This window comes from Vicia villosa, linkage group LG4, assembly GCF_029867415.1.
Source record: "Vicia villosa cultivar HV-30 ecotype Madison, WI linkage group LG4, Vvil1.0, whole genome shotgun sequence".
Classification (NCBI taxonomy): Eukaryota; Viridiplantae; Streptophyta; class Magnoliopsida; order Fabales; family Fabaceae; genus Vicia; species Vicia villosa.
This window is the reverse complement of record NC_081183.1, coordinates 25,864,009-25,874,222: the sequence shown is the minus strand read 5'-3', so window position 1 is coordinate 25,874,222 and position 10,214 is coordinate 25,864,009. Positions and strand designations below refer to the sequence as shown.

Here is a 10,214-nt window from a genome sequence, read left to right as displayed (position 1 = left end):
TTATAAAAATTGAACAAAATGAAGTTTTTAAAAAAATGAAGTTTATAAAAAAATGAAATTTAATATGTACAAAATGAAGTGTTAATATATATACTTTTAAAAATGAATATTTTTTTAAAAAACTGAACAATAACTATAAAGTGTTATTAAAAACATTTTTGTGTTTTATAAAAAAACTGTATATATTAGAATCATTATAAAAAAATCTATAAAAATGATTTATAATTAATATATAGATAATGCAATAATTAAAAAAACTGAGCAAATTACTAACAAATATTTAAAAAGTTAATTAAAAAACTAAATAAAATTATTTTAAAAAAACGTTAATTAAAAAAAACATTTAAATAAAATTATTAAAAAAAACATTTATATAAATTAAAAAAACTGAATAAAAACATTAATTAAATACGTTTATTAAGATTATTAAAGAAAACGTTAATAAAATAAAAACATTAATGCAATAAAAACATTAATAAAATAAAAACGTTAACAAAAAAACGTGAATATTTACTGAGCTATAAAAAAAGTTAATAAAAAAACGTGAATAATTTTTTTAATAAAAAAACGTGATTAATTTTTTTAATAAAAAAATTGAGCAATAAAAAAACGTTAATATTTACTTTTATTTAATAATTTTTTAAAAGTTATAAACGTTATAAATAAAAGTTAATTGTATTAAATTAATTGTGTTATAAATAATTTTATATATATTTTTATAATGATTCTAATATATATTACATAAAACAAACAAAATTATAAATTAATGTATATATTTTATAAAATAATTTATACTCAACAGTTATAAATTATGCAGTATATATGTTTTAAATAATTTAAATAATTAGGGAGCATATCAAGTGAGAGCATTTCAAAATGAGAGATGAGAGAAATAAATATCAACCATTGGATTCATCAAGAGAGAAGGTTAATGCATTAATATATCTATTAATTTCTCTTTCTTGATGAATCTAATGGTTGATATTTATTCCCCTCATCTCTCATTTTAAAATGCTCTCACTTGCTATGCTCCCAATTATTATATATATATATATATATATATATATATATATATATATATATATATATATATATATATATATATATATATATATATATATATATATATATATATATTAAAAAAAGTTTTTTTCCATATAAATGCAAGGGTATTTTACTTTATGATGGGCAATTCTTAATATAGGAAATTACATTTAAATTGAACTTACAATAGTGACTTTTCAACTTATTTCGATAAAAACCTTAAAAATTATTCTGTTGATACACTTGTAGTACAATGTTGAAAATGTACAATTATCAAACATAGATCTTTTAATCATCTTCAGCGCAACAACACATTCTCGCGGCTCCTAAACAACCACCTCTAGGGTAGCTACAGGGGCGGATGCACGTTAATGGCATTGGCACAAGAACAAAATTTTTTTAAATGCCACTAACAAATATATTATTTAGAGCCCCATAAAATTTAAGTAGTCACATCACATTAATTTACACTTAGTTACCCATTACAATTTTATCATTTACCTTTAACTATTTCAATTGTTGTTTTTTAAATTCTTATTATAAATTCTTCCACTCTTTAAAAAAATAGTTTATCTTTAATTTGATATTTTATATAAATAGTGTTAGACGTGTAGTTAGTTTTGTTAGAAAATAATTTTTTTTTTTATCATAAATTTTAAAGAGAATAAAATATGCACTCATATATGAAGGATAAGCGATTGAATGGTTATATAATTTTATGTATAATAAAGTGTCATTTTTGAGAACTCATGAGAGGTATAATAGGCTTCAAAACTCAAGAATATATTTATAGTGTCATATTTGATAGTATTAATAGTAAAAAATCATTAAAAAATTTTAGAACAAAGAAATTCATAAGAAATAAATATAATTTATATAAATTTTTATATAATTTGAATTTATATGTTATTATAATTATTTTAAAATTTGTAATATTTTTTAGTCAAAATACTTGCACTATTTTTTGCCCCCACCAACAAATATTTCTGGATCCGCCACTGGATAGCTATATAGTTTTGGTCTCATATATAATACTTTCTCTCACACACACATTTACTTAATTAATACATATAAATATAACATAAATATATCAATAACACATTCACAAACAATGACAAAAATATCTGATCAAGGATTTAGGTTTTCATCTTTAGGATTTGAACTTTTAGCTAAGTTGGTTTTGAGATCTTTACACTTCTTTCTAAGCATCAGCTTCACCTTTCTGATGTGGATCACCACTTTCTACACTCTCAGCAACATTGTAGCCATTGAGAAATAATGGTACTACAAGAACAAGTAGAACAACTGAAGCACTGGTTTTTACCATAGCACTAGTTTTTTTCGATAGTTTTTTTTTTAGAAAGCAATACTTCATTAATAAGGGAACTAGGGGTTCCCTAACCCGATTACAATAGCGACGACGCGCCCCAAAAAGAAAAACTACGAACCAATTACATTACGAGATAAAATACAACGGATCCTTTACGAACTCATAAAAAGAGTAATTGGGGTGGGTAGTTTTTCCGCAAAAAGACCATCTCCAAACTAAAGTCTTAATGTCCTAAACAATGTTATTCACACTCCACGCCTCCTTGCGGAAGCACACGCCGTTTCTAATCAACCAAAGGCTCCATGTTGAAGCGAGCCAAACTAAATCCAGCTTTCTATCCAAAACCTTTTGCCTATCAAAAAAACGATGCCAATCCAAAAAATTTGATAAACATCTCTCGTCTAAAAAAGCCCCTTTACCCACCCAAAATGCTATCTCTCTCCAAATATTTCCAACCACCAAACAACCAAAAAAGAAGTGATCCCTAGATTCTTCATATTGACCACAAAATATACACTTTAAATCTTCCAAAAGGAAAAGACATACCTCGCAAAACCAAAAGATCTTTCATCGGAAGCCGATTGTGAAAAAGTCTCCACCCAAAAGCCTTAATTTTGAACGGTACCTCCGCTTTCCACAACAAATCAAACGCTTCCATATGATTGACCATAGGACCATACAGAGTGTTTATCTTCTCATAGTATTCATAACACGAACCAACCGTGAATTCACTCTCCAAGTTACCGGACCAAACCACTTTGTCCTTACCAACCCCCCACCCGTTAAAAGCCTCCAACCGATCCTTAATAGACAAAAAGAAAGCGGATAAAACCGGGTCGTCCACAACACCCGCGGGTAAACCTAAGTCTCCCCACATCCAAACCTCCTCCACCCAACCTCCCATAGCCGCCACCGATACATTCTTTAAACGGGAAACCATAAATAACTCCGGAAATTCCACACTTAAAGGTTTTTCTCCCAACCATATAGCATGCCAAAAAGGAGTATTATGACCATTACGTATAATAAACCTACCACATGCTACAATAGGGTCATGCAAGTACGAGAAAGGAGTAGAAGAAGAATTAATCTTAACAATGTCATTCCACCAAACGGAGCAAGATTTAGAAACATTTACCTTACTATTCAATCAGAGAGCTTTAGAAGACAACTCCCCATATCGCCCTTTTAACACGTTATACCACAAAGAGTTTTTGCCTTGAAGAATCCGCCACCTCCATTTATTTAGAAGAGCCAAATTAAACGTTGCCACACTCTTGATACCTAACCCTAATTTAGAAAAAGGTTAAGTAACATCACTCCATTTTTTCCAATGAATACACCTTCTATCTTCCACCCCTCCCCACAAAAATTTACTTTGCACACTAGTAAATTTTTTCACCACTTTCCTCGGCATCTTGTAGAAGGACATAGTAAAAATACACAAAGAGCTAAGAACGGATTTGAGAAGAGTGATGAGTCCTCCCAAATTAAGAAAACGACTCGTCCATCCTTCCAATCGATTTCTCATTTTTTGGAGAAGAGGATTCCAAGAAGCTTCCTTTTGATTATCCTTCCAATTTATAGCACCATTGATTTCCTTAAATGAAAAAAGGAAATAGTTAACGTGGCTTTGCGTGAGAAAAAGAAATTTTGATGAAATTAAGTTAATTAATGCGACAAATTGGTTGTTATTAGAAGGTGTTCTGGACTGGGCCGAGCAGGCCCATATTCAGTTGGCCCACTGAATCAGCATCTGAGGGTCAGCGTCGAGCAGACGTCCGACGAGCAGAAACGTGATGCGCTCGTTACGAAGACATGGTCAAAACCCTCCCGGGTTACTCGCCACGTCTTTCCCGAACCCTACGGGCGGTTCACCCAGGATAAGAGTCACTTGTTGACTCTGCCCTACCATGTAGGATCCTGGCAGTCTTCTCCTATTGGGCCTCCGAACATAACAACCCAAGAGGAGAAAGACCTTGGCCCAGCGCTGGGGGCTATAAATACCCTCTTTCATTAGAGGGTCAGGTATTCAATTCTCTTAACCTTAAGCCTTGTACTTGCTCTCCAACTACTCTTTCTCAATTAGGCATTGGAGTGTCTTGCAGGTACAACCCCTCTCTCATTGAAGCCGTTACTAGCAGGCCCTGACGATCCATTATGATCAGGTTAGATCAGTGGCGCCGTCTGTGGGAATCTGCTTCCGCTTCTTTTCTTTCTTACCCCGAAATCTAAAGAACAAAGCAATCCATCAATTCGGTCATCATGGCCACCGCTACCAACAACAACCACGCCGCGAGCAAGGACCCGTTTGGCTTGGACCAATTCCTCCAGCCGACCTTACTATTGGCAAGAGATATAAATCACTGACTGGAGCAGCATTTACGAGGATTGGAAAAATGAGCGGATGGTTCAGATGTTGATTGCTAGAAGCTCTGGATCTCTCCGAAAACTCGGTGTTTCTGGTCTCCAAACTATAAGGAGTTTCACCTTAATTGCCAAAAATGATGGGTCCCTCCGGGATCTGCGACTGCCTAGATGCAATATTAACGATTATACAAATTAAGATGATTTCCTTCTTAGATTTTAGCTACTGCATCAAAATTGGCGACAATGCTATAAGGACAATCAGCAAGAACTGCAAACAATTGGAAGTGTTCTGTTGGAATATGCACCCGACATATACTTGGGAGAAACCCTTCGAAGATGCTAAAGCATTTGCGATCGCATCTACTATGTCAAAGCTCAAGCGTCTCGAAATGGTTTACCATCTCATCACCAATGAAGGTGTTCTTAAAATCATCTCATCAAATCCTAGGCTTGAATGTTTGGATTTGAGGGTTTGTTGGGGTGTCAAACTTGACACTTTATCCGTGAAGCAGAATTTTCCAAAAATTATGGTTTTGAGGCGTCAAGTTCTAGGAAAAACTTATAAATAAACAGGTTATTAAGTTACATGATTGCCTTTAAGTACTGAATAAGTGATTAGAGTGTTGTTCGGAAAGTCTAGCTCAACTAGAAACGCCGAAAATGTTAGGTTTCAATTACATGAAAAGACATTATATATTAAAAACTTAAATAACTTTAATTTTTAAATTATTTCGGTCAATAATAATTTTTAAATTATTTCTATCAATAAATTTTTTTTGTCAAAATAAAGGTTTTAGAAACCTGGACGGAGATTGCAAATTTGTCATGGACCCCATGTTCCCCGGGTAAGCGCGAACTAAAAAAAAAGATTATAACACCCATCACTGTTCCAAGATAAAGGAACCGTGCGTTTCCTTACAGTTTTTATTTTTTCCAGTTCACATTTTCCCGGGAAACATGGGGTCCATGACAAATATTCAATCTCCATCGAGGTTTCTAAAACCCTTATTTTGACAAAAAGTTATTATCGACCCACGTTGTCGGAGAAATCGCCCAAATGTTCCACGGACATAGCTATTGTCTTGCCGGCTTCGGCGTCATCGGTGATGAGTTTGATGGTCTTCCTTTCCATTTGACACCTACGCATGTTCACGACATTTTCAAAACCACATTCCCGCAAGAGTGGTATTAATGCATCATGTGGTGCTTTAAATCGTCCATGACAACGCGTTTTACAAGTTGTGTTTCCCTACACATGCCCTATAAAAAATGAAAGAGTAAAAGTGATATTAGTAGCTATATAAGTATAAAAATAACGATATATTATAAATAATCAAATTGGAGAAAAAATTATAAAAATATTAAACCCAAACAAAATATTAGACGATAAAAAATTTACAATTTTTTTATTATTGACCCAAAAAAATTATAAATCACAAAAAAAATTAAAATATAAAAAAATTATAACATAAAATTAACTGTATATCACTTAAATTTTTAAAAAAATTATTTCACCAAAAAAAATAATTCTAAAACGCAAAAAATTCAATTCAAAGGAATGAGATTTTTTTCTTAAACTATCCTTAATATTACCACAATAATATTAAAAAAATTATAACTTAAAGTCTTGTTGAGGGACAAGATCATGTGCGTTGAGAGATCTTGTTGAGGGTCGGCGATGCTTGGTTGCAGGTGGGCGATTAGTCAATCGTGTGTTAAGACTATGATGAGTGTGGTGCTTTTTGAGCTGTATAGAACGTGTATGACTTAAAGTCTATCCTCTTTCCCGTGAGGCAAATGATATTTATCGAGACCCAAATGAGCCTATGATTTTGGCCCCTCTCGTGGTGTTAACCGCGCCTTCCTTATTAGAAGAAATTATGAACCACCTATCTTCTAGGAGTTAGTGTGGAGACTCCCTTTTCCTTGGTCCCCACGTTATGGATTCCTCTGGGCGAGTCTCTCAGATCCCGCCTGGACAACACAATTGTTAGGAGAGGATGCCCTATTTTAGGACTCTTACAAATATAACACTACATAGTTCCTTAAGCACGGGTGCTTTTCTTAAGGGTGAAGTGCTTAAAATTCCTTTAATTTTTCTGGTGCACGCCCCTCCCCAAATTGACAGATCTCTTAATTAAGGGACTCTTCATTCATTGGGTGAACCCCTCAGTTTAAGGCACTTACAATAGTAGCCGAGTCCTTCAACGAGGGGCAAGGACCCCGTCTTTGGAATCCAACATATTTGATTGCCTCTATAGGCGACAAGGATCCTATATTTGGGATCCATCATATTTGATCGCCTCTATGGGCGGCAAGCATCCTATCTTTGGGGGATCCAATATATGTATTTGCATCTATGAGCAACAATGATCCTATCTTATGGATCCAAAATATTTGATCGCCTCTATGGGTGACAAGGATTCCATATTTGGGATCTAACATATTTCATCGCCTCTATGGGAGTCTTTCTTATGAGCCTGGATGTCTTGTAAAGATATAGATAACCAATAGTTATAAATAAATATAAATGAGGTGCCTCGTTAAAAATCCTTGCTCCATGGGAAATCATAGAGGGAAAAGAGTGCACCTCAACAAAACATTATGTCCTTAGAATCGACAGAGTCTTAATACTCGCCTATAGAAATTTGTCGACTAAGTAAGCAAATAACAAAAGACAAAAAAACTACACCAATGACTCCAGAAAAGGGGCATTCCTTTGGGTTTCAAACTTCATCGCGCTACGAGGTTGGATATGAAACCTCCTCGCCCTCACCCGCCTATCCGGGTGGCATTATCTCAGAGCTGGCCTTCTTTCCTTTCACGTCTGAAAAGCGTGCCCTCTTTAACTTAAGGCTTTTCGCGTAACATCTCATGTCGATTTCGTGATCTCCTCGGATAACCCCTACTCGCCCATTGGGGAATGTGTATTTCATGCACAACACAAATTAAATGAATCGGCTCCTAGTTAGTTAAAAGTTAGTCACCCAATACTCATATTTTATGAAGAGGGGGAAATGACTAGATACTTAACCTTTATGTCTTTGGTTTGGTCATGCTCTCCAAACATAAGGGTGAGGTACCCTTTTACTTGCACATGTTCTTTTGAAAATCTAACCAATGATCCTTTGAAAGGCTTTAGGTCTTAGGGGTCAAGACGTAGTCTCTCGAAGGTGTCCCTATACAGTATATTGGAGGAGCTTCCCTGATCCACTAGAATCCTTTTATTATCCAATTCATTGCATTTGACTGCAATGACTATGAGGTCATCTTTATGGGGATTGACACCAAACACATTTCTCTTTGATAATTCTCTACGTTAATGACCTTCGATGCCAATCACGGCCTCTGGTGTCTCCACGGTCTTGTCCTCATGAAGATTTTCAACGATTAGTATTTGGTGAGGATAAATTTTGCGAGCATAATTGGTTTCGCCAACTACGAAGAATCCTCCTGCTATGGTGTTGAGCGTATGACGCGTTGCTTTTCTACCCCGATTGACGAATTGGAGAAGGACAATGGAAATTCCCCTAAAAACACATAAATAAAAGCTCCCTGCAACCGTGACATGGGCGAGCTCTTAATACTCAACAAAAATCGTAGATGCTAGAGGTCGAAAATGAAGAGAAATTTCTGTTGCAATCTCAAAACTAAAACCTCAATACTTTTTGAAAGTTTGAGAAAAATGTGTTGTGTGTGGTATGATTCACAAAATTATATGCATGTTATGAGAGGTATTTACAAAAATGATTTAAATATGCGTTGGAAATAAGACAAAAATGAGAGAAAATACTCATTTGGTACGAGTCAAGAGAAAATGGTACAAATCGAGTCAAGAGAGCGAGTGATTTGAATCAATAACTAAAAAGAAAGAAAAATTATTTTTGTGATTCGAATCTTCCTTTGTCATGATTCAAAATCTATGATTCAAATCTTCCTTTTTATTCGAGTCAAGCCCTTTTGTGATTCGAATCAAGAATTTTATGATTCGAATTAACATTTTCTTTGATTGGATAAAAGATACATGATAAAGGATAATCAAATAATCATTTATTAACACAGCACAAAAAGATTAAATATATCTTTAGAGGAAACAATATCTGATAGCATATTTTGTCAACAGAAAAATCCAAGGGTCTGTATGCAATAACAATATGCATTAAGTTAAATATCTTCTGATATAATTTTTTTTAAATAGGCAATGGACCTATTAAAAAAAGTATAAGGGATACTCCACCCGATTACAGAACCGAAAACCCCTACGTCCTAAAACAAAGGAGTGGTAGGGTATTCCACACATAAAAGTTACTAAAATCTAAAAAATTACAAAAGGAGCACATCCACTTCCACGCATTAAGGACTATCATCGACATACACTCATCGAAGTTGAAAGACTCTCCCTTAAAGATGATGGCATTGCGCTTCAACCAAAGACTCCACACCATAGCCATAATCTACTACGTTAAAATTTTTCTGCACAGATACAAATGGTGACGCCTCTTTCACCCAAACTTTTTAGTGACCTTTTTTTATTTGGACTGCATCAAATATTTGATTGGAATTGATAGTTCATCATCATCAATCCTGCAGCATGCAGGACAACACCACTCTTTGCCAGGAGAAAGCTTCAAGTGAAACAAAATATCAGCATGCATGTTTTAAGTAAAGAAATAGTAAAATATACTGCTAAAGATACTGGATTTGTTACAAACCTGCAATGATGGTTGGACGGCTCGCCCCGGGTAGCGCCGTGGTTTGCGGTTTATGGTGTTGCGCTTTCGGCTGGGGATGATTGTTGATACTTTGAAGAGAATGGGAGCAGGAGAAAGAGGCTGTGATATTTTGAAATCAGAACGAAATAAGATTTTTCATTAAGATCAACTTTATTTAGGAAACGTCTAACCATTTAGAGATATTCTGAAACAATTATCCGAAACTATAACACAATTATTCTGAAACATACCGCGGCAGCTGATGATGTCTCGTGATGGTCAGCTGAAGGTGGTGGCGGGTAGTGCCGTGGTTTGCAGTTGGTGGTGCTACGCTTTCTGCGGGGGATGATTGCTTCTCTTTCGAAGAGATTGAGAGCAGGATAAACATGCTGTGATATTTCGAAATCAGATCACAGTAATGAAGAATGAAATAAGATTGCAACAAAATTTACAATATTTAAGAACTCAGGTGTAGGTACAATATGTGATTTTTAAAAACTCATAGGGTGTAGCTGCATTCTCTTTAACTTTCATGTGATCTTCCTGTGCATATAAGCTATAACAAGCTTATGATAAAAAAATTCTGCTGAATGATAGCAAAATTAAATATCAGATAGCTATAAACTAGAATAATTCAACCAGAATGATTCATGTCAATTTGTTGGAGTCAAATAGTGAATGCCACGAAGTGTTTACTGCAGAAACTGGAAAAGTAAAACTAAACTTACGCAATCATCTCGAATTTCAAATGAGCCATC

At 34.4% G+C, this 10,214-nt stretch overlaps 1 pseudogene; it reads left to right on the top strand.

The window, feature by feature from the left end:
* The first annotated feature begins 4,192 nt into the window (after positions 1-4,192).
* LOC131596920 (F-box protein FBW2-like) lies at positions 4,193-5,313 on the top strand (annotated as a pseudogene).
* Positions 5,314-10,214: the final 4,901 nt, after the last annotated feature.